The sequence below is a fragment of the Neophocaena asiaeorientalis genome, unplaced genomic scaffold, assembly GCF_003031525.2.
Source record: "Neophocaena asiaeorientalis asiaeorientalis breed wild unplaced genomic scaffold, Neophocaena_asiaeorientalis_V1.1 scaffold308, whole genome shotgun sequence".
NCBI classification, from domain to species: domain Eukaryota; kingdom Metazoa; phylum Chordata; class Mammalia; order Artiodactyla; family Phocoenidae; genus Neophocaena; species Neophocaena asiaeorientalis.
Genome location: NW_020172768.1, coordinates 2,083,019 through 2,096,672, shown reverse-complemented (window position 1 = coordinate 2,096,672; position 13,654 = coordinate 2,083,019).

The window sequence follows — 13,654 nt, the reverse complement described above, 5'->3', positions numbered from 1 at the left end:
TATATATATATATATATATATATATATATATATATACACACACACTTTTTTTTGGATATCAGTTATAGCTGAATGAGTTCATTGAACTTAGTTTATGTGTCATCATCGGTCTGGGCATGGCCTTGCTTGTTTTGTTTGTTTGTTTTGTAATTGAAATATAGTTGATTTATAATGCTGTGTTAGTTTCAGGTGTACAGCAAAATGATTCAGTTATATGTATACATACTTTTTCAGATTCTTTCCTTTATAGGTTATTACAAAATATTGAGTATAGTTTCCTGTGCTATATAATAGGTCCTGTTGTTTACCTATTTTATATATAGTACTGTGTATATGTTAATCCCAAACTCCTGATTTATCTCTCCTTCACCTTTCTCCTTTAATAACCATAAGTTTGTTTTCTATGTCTGTGGGTCTATTTCTGTTTTGTACATAAGTTCATTTGTATCTTTTTTTTAGATTCCACGTTTAAGCGATATCATATATTTGTTTTCATTTATATGTTCCCCTTTATCACAAATAAAGGTGATAAGGGCGATTCTCCTCTTCCTTTCTCTATCCTTTCCTACATAAATGTTCCAAAATGTTTGATATGTATCATTTTATTTGTATTTGTTCTCATAAAATGTGAATTGTTTTATTATATGTACATAATTTTACTTTCCCTAAATGATGTGCTAGGGCTCTCAGCCTGTTTCTTTTTTCTGCCCAGCTCTGTTTTGAAGATGGCACCATGTTGATACTAATTGACAGCTAATCCTTTACCTCTCCTTGCTGCCTGAGGAGGCAGTTTAATCTTGTCTTTTTTCTGCAGACCCAGAGGGACCTTTCAGACATGGCTTTGAAAGTCAGATGTTTGCATACCCTGTGACAGGCTGAGCAGGATGGACTGGGTGGAGGAGGTTGTTGCTCAGGTTCAAGTGGTTGTCGCCATTTGGCAATGCAACCAATGTTGCAAGATAATCAAATTCAGTGAGCGAGGCCAGAAATCAAGATTTTCACATGAAATCTCCTGATTTCTTAAATGTTGGAAAAACTGAAGGCCAAATCAAATACTTCTGCAGGCTGGGTTCGGCCAAGAATTGCCATAGCCTGACTAGTACATTCAGACATCAGAGAAGGAATGAGATTGGATTTGTGTTTCAGAAATTAAGAGGAGGATGAAATAGAGTGGAAGGCAGGACACTGAAGATTATGACTTGAGGTTTGAATGTGAGTGAACTGAGGGGCTTATGGAATGAAATTCTGACACGTGCTACATGGAGGAACCTTGAAAACATTATGCTAAGTGAAAGAAGCCAACACAAGAGGATAAATATTGTATAATTCTACTTATATGAGGTCCCTAGAATAGAGACAGAAAACACAATAGTCGTTACCAGGGGCTGGGGACAGGGGGAGGCTGGGGAATTATCGTTTAATGGTTATGAAGTTTCAGCTTGGGACGATGAAAATGTTGTTGAGGTGGACGGTGGTGATGACTGCAACAGTAACATGAGTGTACTTAATGCCATTGAACTGTACACTCAAAAAGGGTTAAAATGGCAAATTTTATGTCGTGTATATTTTACATACACACACACACAAGTTTACTCCCAAACCAACCTCTTCTGTCAACAGGAGAAAGATGAGTTTATTACTTAGGACAGTAAGGGAGAATACCACCTGGACAGAACTTCCACAGTATCTGAGAGGGCAAGGTTAAGTCAAAATTTATTGAGAATTCGAAGTTTGGTTCAAGGCAATTCTTTCCATACTTGGGGACTTGATTGGGTAAGACTGAGTAAAAATCATGATAGACTAGGAATGATAGAAAAAGCAGGGTGAGGATTGAGAGCAGAGATTTAAAGGATCTTTTAAAAAAAAAACAGCTTTATTGAGATATAATTCCCATACCATACAATTCACCTATTTAAAGTGTACAGTACGATGGTTTTTAGTAACTTCGCAGAGGTGTGTAACCGCCATCACAATCAATTTTAGGACATTTTCACTAACCCCCCAAATAAACCCCCTACCTGTTAGGAGTCACTCCCCATTTCCCTCCAACTCTCCCCATCCCCTCTGTTGGGAGAAAAACCTTTCCCCCTGCTAATTTAGGTTCAATAATGGGGGTCTTTGAATTAACAATAGATGAATAGGAGAAAGGAAAACAAGTCTTATTCATAAGCATGCAGGACGGTTCAGATGAAGAGGCTCTCTGAACTGCTGTGGGTAGAGGTTTATATATCAATTTAATAGAGGAAGGAGAAAGGAGAGAAAGAGAGCTTCTATGTGAAGTACAAAAGGTTTGGTGTTTTGGGGTTTGTTTTGTTTTAAGAAATACAAAAGGGCTTTTAGGGAAACAAATGCAAGACAGTTTTGTTTGTTGGTTGGTTTTTTGCGGTACATGGGCCTCTCACTGTTGTGGCCTCTCCCGTTGCGGAGCACAGGCTCCGGACGCGCAGGCTCCGGACGCGCAGGCTCCGGACGCGCAGGCTCAGCGGCCATGGGGCCCAGCCGCTCCGCGGCATGTGGGATCTTCCCGGACCGGGTCACGAACCCGTGTCCCCTGCATCGGCAGGCGGACTCTCAACCACTGCGCCACCAGGGAAGCCCTGCTTCATGTTTTTTAAATTGTGGTAAAACACACATTAAAATTTACCATATTAACCATTTTTAAGTGTGAAGTTCCATACTGTTAAGTATATTCACATTGCTGTGCGACCCATCTTCAGAAATTTTTCATCTTATAAACTGAAACTTTACACTCATTAAACAACAACTCCTCATTTCCCCCTCTCCCTAGCCCCTGGCAACCACCATCCTGCTTTCTGTTTCTGTGAATTTAATCTAGATACCCCAGAATTTGTTTGTGACTCGTTTATTTCGCATAATGCAATGTCTTCAAGGTTCGTCTATGTTATAGCATGTGTCAGAATATCCTTGTTTTTTTCAAGGCTCAATAATATTCCTATTCCATTGTATGTATACACTACATTTTGTTTATCTATTCATCCATTGTTGGACACTGGGTTGTTTACCCTTGTCTATTATGAATGATTCTGCTATGATCATGGGTATGTCAGGGAGGAAAAACTTTTCCTCTACTCTTTTAAGTTCAGTGCCTGGAGCCTGAGAATTAAACTGACAAAAGAATAAATAACAGGAGAAAAGGCACTTCATTTTTTTTTTCATTTTTATTTTTGGTTGTGTTTGGTCTTCGTTGCTACACATGGGCTTTTTCTAGTTGTGGCGAATGGGGGCCACTCTTTGTCTGGTGCGCGGGCTTCTCATTGCGTTGGCTTCTCTTGTTGTGAAGCACAAACTCTAGGCACGCGGGCTTCCGTAGTTGTAGCACGCAGGCTCAGTAGTTGTGGCACATGGGCTTAGTTGCTCTGCAACATGTGGGATCTTCCCGGTCCAGGGATCGAACCCATGTCCCCTGCATTGACAGGTGGGTCCTTAACCACTGCGCCACCAGGGAAGTCCCAAGGCACTTTATTTTTATAAATGTTCATGTGCACGGGAGGTGACAAAAAAGAAGTAAAACTCAAAGAAGTGTTTACACTTGGGGGGTAGTTTACCCTTTAACAAAGGAAAGAGAGTTTGTGCTTCAAGGGACGATAAATTCTGGGGAAGTGACTAGGAAATATAGGAGGAACTGAGGGAGGATAAGGACTATTTTAGTAAGGTCTGTTTATGGAAACTCATCTTGGTGTCAACTCCCTATCTTCAAAGGTAAAAGTCTCTTACCTCTCAAAGGGAAATTTACCCAGTTTTCAGGCACAGAAGGTAACTATGTTTTTCTGAGGAAGTGCCATTTTTTGTTTGACAACTGATAGAAGCAGAGAGAAAATTCACCATAGCAAAATCTGAATAAACTAAATTGTATTTCAAAAATGATGTTCTACAACTATGTAAGACAAACCAGCAACAACAAACCTGTATATTTTTAAGAGAAGAAATAAATATTTTGACTTTGGAACTGTGAATGATTTTTTCTTATTTTCTTTATTTTTGAATTTTATATTAAAATCCACTTCTTTATATTTGAGAGAAAATATTGGTGTTTATTTAAATAAAAACCAAACAAACAAACCTGGTGTGGCCTATGATAGTCAACCCAGGGAGGAATACCATAAGGAGAAAAGCAAAATCTCAGACAAGATAGCCAATAGTCGAGACAGCAGAGCATGTTTTGCATTTTGCCATTTTCCTAGCTAGACAAAGAGCCCGGATGTATCATTGTATTTACATATTAGCATGATCTTCACAATGTGGTGTCTATTTGGACCTCACACTAGGTAAAACAATGAACTTGAACTAGGGCCAGGTGCCTCTCTCCCTAGGTTTAGGGAAGAGAGAACTTGAGTGGCGGTAGCAGGATTTGGTCCAAGGTCCAGCCTAGAGACATCAAAGATAAACAAATCTGTCTTCCAACATCCCCTGGACTGAGACCCCTTCGATGCCTTTTTTTTTTTTTTTTTCCCTTGGGGCCATACTGGTCTCTTTTTCTCTTTTGTTAGGTAGGTGCTGCCTATGGGAACGCAGCAGCTTTTCTTAGTAACCATAGGAACCTTATTGGCATGGCAACCTGGCAGCCCGAGGGAAAGGCAGCAAGGGGAGGAGGGATGGGAGTGGTGGGAGGTAGTTCTATGGAAGAAGGGAGTGGGTAAGCAGGCTTCCTTCCTGCTGAGGAGAGAAAAGGAGGAGGAAAGATGTCCAGCTCTGTAGATGGCCCCAAGGAGAAGCCTCTGATGTGTTTAAACCTCACTCCATAGTCCAGTTCAGGAGGGGCTTGGGGCAGGGTTATAAGCCAGACTGGACACCAGGCCCTAAATCTACTGACCTTTTCTGTCCTATGGCATGGCTCAGCAGCAGCAGGAGAGTCATGGGGCTGGGGGCTGGGAGACGCAGAGTGAAGCATCTTATAACATGAGAGCATATTCTGACCTTAAGGTTGTTTTTGTTTGTTCTTTGTTTTTAAAGTTTTTATTTAAACAGCTTTGATGCAGTACAATTTACATATGCTAAAATGAATGTATTTAAAGTGTTCATTTTCATAAGCTATGACCTATGTGTTTACCAATGAAACTATCACAGAAATCAAGGAAACAAACGTATGGATTATCTCCAAAAGTTTATTAATGCCCTTTGCCATCCCTCCCTCTTTCACCTCTCTACCTTACACCCTCCCCCAGGCAACCACTGATCTTTCTGCACTATACATTAGTATGCATTTTCCAGAGGTTTATATAAATGAAATCAACTGTATGTACCTCATTTTGAACTGACATTAAGTTTTGATTGCAGGCAAAATACCATGCGGAGCTTTTGTTGGGCTCTGAGAGTCCAAGCACCTTTTGCTAAAGACGTCTAGGGCTAAGGAAATTTCCAAGCAGTATGTAAAGCAAGAAACAGATCTATGCGATAAGGTTGAGGAAAGCTGAGAATGTAGTAAAAACAAAAACAAAACAAGATCCACTAGGGAGAAAGTACTTCTACTGCAGAAGAAGGAGTGAGCAGCCAGGAAGCTGGCACTGCCCTGATGGTCCTGTTTCTAGGCTGAGCTAGAATCCCTGGGTTTCTGGGTTTCTCTCATGGACAGGTGTGAACTGGGCTATCCTGGGCTGTGGAGTCAGATGCTGCCCTGCCCCTTACTTACCTGTAGAAGCCTCAAACAAATTAGTCTCTTAGAGTCCATTTCCTCTTTTCCTAAGACAGAGGATAATAATACTCTATAGGGCCATTGAGAAAATGAAATGAGATTAAAAACTTTAATAAACAGTAATAGTAATCAAAGCTCCTTGCATGATAGACACACAAATAATAGCTACTCATTACTTTGCTGGCTCTAGGAATGGCTCTGTTTGGCTGGTTCTGTAGCATCGACTGAGATTTGACCAATTTTTTTTTTTTAATGCATTGACTTTAAAAAAAAAAACAACAGCTTTGAGCTTCTCTCGTGGCGCAGTGGTTAAGAATCCACCTGCCAATGCTGGGGACACGGGTTTGAGTCCTGGCCTGGGAAGATCCCACATGCCATGGAGCAACTAAGCCCATGTGCCACAACTACCGAAGCCTGCACACCTAGAGCCTATGCTCCACGCAACTAGAGAAAGCCCGCACCCAGCAACGAAGACCCAAAGCAGCAAGATAAATAAATAAATAAATAAATTTATTTTAAAAAAGCTTTATTGAGATATAATCATATATCATAAAAGTCACCCTTTTAAAGTGTACAATTCCATGGATTTTCATATAATCACAGAGTTGTACAACCATCAGCATCATCTGATTTTAGTACATTTTGATCACCTCAAAAGAAACTAAAGAAACTACACACCCATTAGCAGATACTCTCCATCCCCGCCTCCTCATAACCTCTGGCAACCACTAATCTACTTTCTTTCTCTATGGGTTTACTACTCTGGACGTTTAATATAAATGGAAGCATGCAATTTGTGACTTTTTGAGTCTGACTTCTTTCACTGAACTAAATGTCTTCAATGTTCATCCAAGTTGTAACATGTATCAGTACTCTCTCCCTTTTTATGGCTGAATAATATTCCACTGTATGTTCTTTATGCCTTCATCTGTCAATGAGCATTCTTGTTGTTTCCACTTTTTTGACTATTATGAATAAAGCTGCTGTGAACATTCAGGCACAAGTTTTTGTGTGTATGCACTTATCAAGTTTTAATTCATGGTTTATCAAGCCCCATGGCCTACATATGGTCGGATAAAGAAATGGTCAATGTGAAAAACAGGTTGACATGATTATTTCTTTTAAAATTTCCCCCAGACTGTACTGTACTTTACTCTTATTCCCCTCCTTACTCTTACTCTCATCTCTCCACATAGAACAGTCTAGTCGATCTCATGCGTATTTCCAGATATGGCAGCTGAAATGTTTACAAAGGATGTTTCCCCCCACAAAACATATTCTTGAAATGTGGAAAGGGAGAGGCAAAGACGGACAATGATATGTAAGCCAGACATTATTCAAGGACAATTAAAATATCATTTAGAAACATTGCTTTAAACTTTATTGAGGTAGGCTATCCATTCAAAAAGTGTACAAGTCAATAAATTATTACACACACAGCACCATTTAGGAATTGCCTACATTTACCAAAGTGAGGATAGATATAGGGTTCTCAGAAAAAATATGGAGATACAGAGTGCCCAGTTAAATTTGAATGTCAGATAAGCAATGATTAATTTTTTAGTATATGTCTATTCTATGCAATATTCATGACAGTTTTTTTTTTATCCATTGTTTATCTGACATTCAAATTTAACTAGGTGTCCCATATCTTTCCTTGGAAAATCTGGCAATCTCAGAAGGGGAAATTAAAGACCATCCAACGAATGTAAATCAGTTTTATGACAGGGTAGCAACTGAGGTTTGGTTATAGGAAATCTCAGAATAAAATGGAATTTGGAGTTAATTTGTAGATTTAATTTACTTTGCTCTCTCCCTGGTTTTTGTTTTTTTTTTTTAGGATCCTTTTGGCTGCTTCCTCGTCCCTGGGGTTTTGTACAACTAAGTGTTGTGTCATCTTTCTTTCTTACAATATCTCTATGAAACACCTAGGAGTCTACACATGGAGAAACAAAGGCAAAGGTATTTAAAGACATTCCAAGATCCCTCAGTGAGTTTGGGGTCAATTTAAACAAGTGTTGCCATTGGTGTTTGAAAGAAAATATAGATTTTAAGACAGAAGTGTGGGAGGGATAAATTGGGAGACTGGGGTTGACACATACACACTACTATATATAAAATAGATAAATAATAAGAACTTATGATATAGCACAGGGAACTCTACTCAATACTCTGTAATGGCCTATATGGGAAAAGAATCTAAAAAAGTAGATATATGTATATGTATAACTGATTCACTTTGCTGTACACCTGAAACTAACACAACATTGTAAATCAACTATACTACAATAAAAATTAATTTAAAATATAACTTAAGAAATACAGATTTTAGATGTATTAAATTTAAGAGCAGGAAAGGATTTTATTAGAAGCCCTTTATATTATAAAAGAGGAAACTGAGGTTCAGAAAGCCTAAATAATTTTCCCTAAGTCACAAAGCTTACTAACAGTAAACTTGACACTGAAATCCCAAACTCTGGACTCCTAGTTTATGGAGCTTTTCCCAATTTAAACTAAATTGGGTCCCTTCCCTCTAGTTTTCCTCTCCTTTAATGTGGTCTGGATAATCAGATCAGCCATAATCACACAATTATGTGAAACACTAAACTGGGAATTCGTCTTAGATCTTCCAAGTAGTGGTAGAGCACTAGATTACTAAACAGGGAGCAAATATTTCCCCAATATTTGGGAAATAAATAAATATTTATTTACAATACATATTAAATAAAAACAATAATAAATAAACAATAAATAAACAACAATAATAAATAAACAATAAAACAAATATTGTTCTAAACAAGGGTTTCCTGAAGGATGTGAGAACAATTTCTATTCATTTTTTTTTTAGCTGCAAAGAGCTGCCATTATCAGATTTGGGGGTGATATTTCTTTTCTAATAGGCAATGAGTGAGATTCCTCTGATTTATGCATTTTGCATTTTATCCATGTCCAATCATTATACCCAACGAACAAATTCTTACCTCGTAAAGAAGCTGGATTTGTCTGAATATGCAAATCTAAAAAAAATCAGCAGATTTTTGAATGATCATAGATTGCCAAGCCTCTCAAAGCTTCTGGTTTTACATTCATTCTATGTCCAATTGCTTTGTGTGTTTCTAAGACAACAGTTAGTACTTGGCCTCATCAACTTCTTCTCACACGTTCCAGGAATCTGATCAATATCCCAGAATGAAGTCTTCCTTTCACAGCTCTACAAAGCTCAGTCTCAATGCCACGCCATGTCAAGGATCTCGCAGGATATTCTTTAGTCCGTGTATTTCAAAGGGAGCAATCTTGCCCATCACCAGCCCAGCATACCTCTTGGTGTTCAGTGTGGTTAATCTCTCATCTTGTAGGACATGACGACTAGTAGAGACTGGCTTATTTGAATCCTGGCTGCAATGACTTTGTGAAAAAGACTAACTGTTGAAAAGAGACTTTGGGGAAGAGGTGAGTTTTTTGCTCATCATTTTCACAGGGTTGAAAATGCTTTGTGACCCAGAGTCCTGCCTTAGAGAAGACAGCTGTGGCCTGGAGCAGGATTTGCAGAGTATGCTGGGCTCTGAGGATTTGCTGGTGAAGTGATTTTTACATGGCTAGACTGGTGCAGTGAAATGGCAATTTTTTTTTTGGCATTTTTATTCCCTCAAGTTTGTTTCTGAATCATCTCTGAATACCAGGGCATCCTGGAGATAGCAGGAAATAGAGAAGATTTCCTGAGATTAGGGGGGTGGGAGTCAGTCTTCTGGGGTTTATACAAATGATGTCCCTGCTTGGACTGGGGAGGGTCTCTCTTAAAGAACCAAAAGTTAACCTAAAATTGCGCTGGTGGAGCTGAACCATGTCATGAGTGGTCTCCCCTCGTGACATGGCTTCTAGGCTCTGTTTCCTATTGTGAGTAGGTGACAACAATAGGTCTATTCTCTCCGCGTTCACCCAGGACACATGCTGATCTGAGCTGATGGATCACTTGGCAGCCACCGAGTAGGGAAGATTAATGACCTTTCTTTTTTGACCACTGTAGATCTAAAAGCCTCCCCCACACTGGGGAACCTCATTTTCCTTTTCCTGGTAAAATCTGTGGTTCTCCTTTCTTGAAATCTTCAATTCTTTTCCTATATAGAAAAAAAATTGTCATCACATTTACATTTATGGAATTTCCACTGTCTTAAGAGACCTCATTCTTTATTTGCCAGTAGCTCATGTATTTGGTCGTTTTTCATCAGAAAACAGAGGTGACTATTCTGGAATTTATCATTGTTCTTGGGGTGATTTATTGTCAATTTCTGTAATACTGCTTATTGTTTTTGAAAGTAATATGGTCTTGTTCTCGATGCATGTGCTTTGTGGTAGGGAGTAGTTACCTGCTGACTAGATGGCTATGAATGGAACTTGAATCTTGGGGAATATCCCATTTCCCTTCCGGAAGCTAATCAGGGAGTTTAATCAACCCTGGAGCTTGAGGACTGAGATGCCGAAGGAGGCTTGAATTGAATGTTGGTGTTCAAGAACTACCAGTGATAGAAAGATCAAGTAGTCTTACAATGTTAGGAGGTATGAGCTCATCTTTATTTGCTGGGCTGTGATTGAAGTAGGTTTTCAGTAAAGATTCAGCAGAATTTCATGGAAAATTGGCTTCTTCGAGAAGGATCCTTTTGAGGAAGATAAAACAGGATGAGCACAATACATATCATGTTATCACTGAATTTCTAAACTTAAAAGGCCATTTCTAGCCTCGAAAGCCAGTTTTAGAAAATGGAATGGGCAGCCCTGTGATGTCAAGTTTCTCATCATGAGAGGCCTCTAAGTAGAAGCTGTGTGTAACATAATCTAGGAAGGATATTGGTTTCTGCATCAGGTGGGTGTTTAGACTAGATGACCTTTAAATGCTCTATAAAGATACTTTGATTCTATCAAGTAGGTAAGTTCAGTTCAGGAACTAAAATAAGCCATGTTATCAGTGTAATTCTAGGAGTGATTGTACTGCCAACAACCAGTGGTTTGTACCTTATAACCCAGTCTTAATTTTTTTTACTGGAAAGGCATGTGTGTGACTTTTCACATATCCAAGCTTTAGTCCTGCTAATTCCCTCTGTAGGAAATGCAGCCCCATCCTAGCAGAATGTTCACTCACTCCTTAAAGATTTACATATAAGGTAGTGGTTCTCAGCTGGGGCGATTTTGCGATTTTTTTCAGCCCTACAGGTCGTCTGGAGACATTTTTGGTTGTTACAACTCGGGGGTTGCTACTGGCATCTAGTGGCCAGGGAAGCCTACGGCATACAGGACAGCCCCCAATGGCAATCCCCTAGCCCAAAATACAACAGTGCCAGGCTTGAGGATCCCTGGTCTAAGTTAGGTGACCTTTTGGGCAAACCCCCTGCTCTAGTCCCCAATATCACATAACAATCATAGAGCTTTGTTTAAAACACTTTATATCTTCTTTAAAACACCTTTGTCCACTGGGAGTGTCATTTATTTAGAAACTTTTAAAGCTCTAGGAACTCTTAACACGTATAAAATAAAATTGGACTTACTCCTATTGGAGAAGTGGGGAGGTGGGAATAGCTCTACCTCTCAGTTCTATGGAAGATTCTTGAAACTCCTAACAACGACACACAAGCAGCCCTTATCAAGCACTTCCATATGCTAGGTCCTATGCCAAAGCTTTACATGGATTGCACACAGAACGTATTAATATATGTTGAATGTTGAATTATTTAATTCTTCTAGGGTTCTGGATTTGTTTCTTAAGACTGCCTTAGCAATGACACCAAATCATTGGATTTCAGGCCCACCTTAATTCAGTATGATCTCCTCTTAGCTAATTATTTCTGCAAAGACCCCATTTCCAAATAAGGTCACATTCTGAAGTTTGGGGTTGCTATGGTCTGAATGTTTGTGTCCTCCCCAAATTCACGTGTTGAACACCTAATGCCCAATGTGATGGTATTAGGGGGTGTGACCTTTAGGCAACCTCATGAATGAGGTTCCTCATTTCCATCTGAGACCATAATTACAAGAAGCACCTTTAAGAGCCATATTTCTTTCTTTCTTTTTTTGGGGGTAGGGGTGGGTACGCAGGTCTCTCACTGTTGTGGCCTCTCCTGCTGCGGAACACAGGCTCCGGACGTGCAGGCCCAGTGGCCATGGTTCACGGGCCCAGCCGCTCCGCGGCATGTGGGATACTCCCGAACTGGGGCACGAACCCGTGTCCCCTGCATTGGCAGGCGGACTCTCAACCACTGCACCACCAGGAAGCCCTTAAGAGCCATATTTCTAACAACATTCTGTTCATGACAATATGTATATGTTCTATGGTGATAGAAGCTTTCTTGATAACTCTTCTTTTTTTCTGAGCCTTTGCCAGAATCACCTTTAACCCATATTTCTACCAACAATGTCTTCAAGACAACCTAGGCTTTTTCTGTCATGTGCCTCAAAATTCTTCAAGTCTCGATCTCTTTCCCAATTCCAAAGCCATTTCCACATTTTAAAGTATTTGTTATAGGACTTCCCTGGTGGTGCAGTGGTTAAGGATCCGCCTGCCAATACAGGGACACATGTTCGAGCCCTGGTCTGGGAAGATCCCACATGCCGCGGAGCAACTAAGCTTGTGCACCACAACTACTGAGCCTGCGTGCCACAACTAGTGAAGCCCACGCACCTAGAGCCTGTGCTCCTCAACAAGAGAAGACACTGCAATGAGAAGCCCGCGCACCGCAACGAAGAGTAGCTCCTGCTCGCCGCAACTAGAGAAAGCCCACATGAAGCAACAAAGACCCAGTGCAGCCAAAAATAAATAAATTTATATAAATAAATAAATAAAACACTCCCTCCTTTTTTTAAAAAAAGAAAAATGTGTTACAGCAGCACCCCACTACTGTGCACCAATGCCAAATCAAATCCCAGAGACAGAGTTTTGGGTGAAGAAGAAAAGAATAGCTTTGTTGCTTTGCCAGGCAAAGAGGGACACAGCGAGCTCCTGCCCTGAAAAACTGTGTGTCTCAACCCAGGAGGATTTGCTGAGGAGTTTTATAGCAGTGGTTCAAGTGTGGGGTTGCCCATAAGATCAGGGTGTGTGCAGGGCCTGCACTCCTTTAATCTGGTCTCAGGTAATCTCTTGATGAGTTTCTTTGGTTCCTTTAATCTGGCCTCAGGTGGTCTTCTCTGGAATGAAGAATGCTGACATCTTCCATTTCTTGGGGGTTTTTAGTTCTTTAAAGAGCTTAAAGATATAGTTATGTGTATCCCTTGAGATGGAACCAGGACCTGTCCCAAGGCTGCACTATTGTTTCTTGGCTGTTCCTCCCTTATCTCTGCATCCCCTCCCTTCCCTGATTAGCAACTGTTTGAATCTGCCCTTTGGAACTCAGGGAAGGTCACGGAGGCTGGAGTCTATTCCCTACAAACAAGAAATGGGGGACATGGAAAGGTTTCTGTGCCCAGGAGCCCCACAGGGTCCTGCTCGGTTTCACTACCAAAATCTATATTAGTTTCCTATGGCTGCTGTAATAAATAACCACAAATTGGATGGATTAAAACAAGAGAAATTTATAGTTTCATGGGTCTGGAGACTAGAAGTCCAAAATCAAGATGTCAGCAGGGCCATGCTCCCCCTGCAGGCTCTAGGGAAGAATTCTTCCTTTCCTCTTCTGGGTTCTGGTGGTTCCAGGCAATCTTTGGTGTCTCTTGGTTTGTAGTTGTGTCTCTTGGTTTGTATTTGTGTCACTCCAGTCTCTGCCTCCTTCATCATGTAGCTTCTTTCCTGTTGCTCTGTGTCCTCTCTACTTATGGGGACATCAGTTATTGGATTTAGGACCACCCTAATCCAGTATGGCTGCTTCTTGACTAACTACATCTGCAAAGATCCTGCTTCCAAAAAGAGTCACATTCTGAGGTTCTGGGTGGATATACACTTGGGTGGAGACACTATTCAACCCCTTACAGTTTCCAAGTAGCACAGTTTGGAAATCAATGCAATAAACTCTGCACCTACTGAAG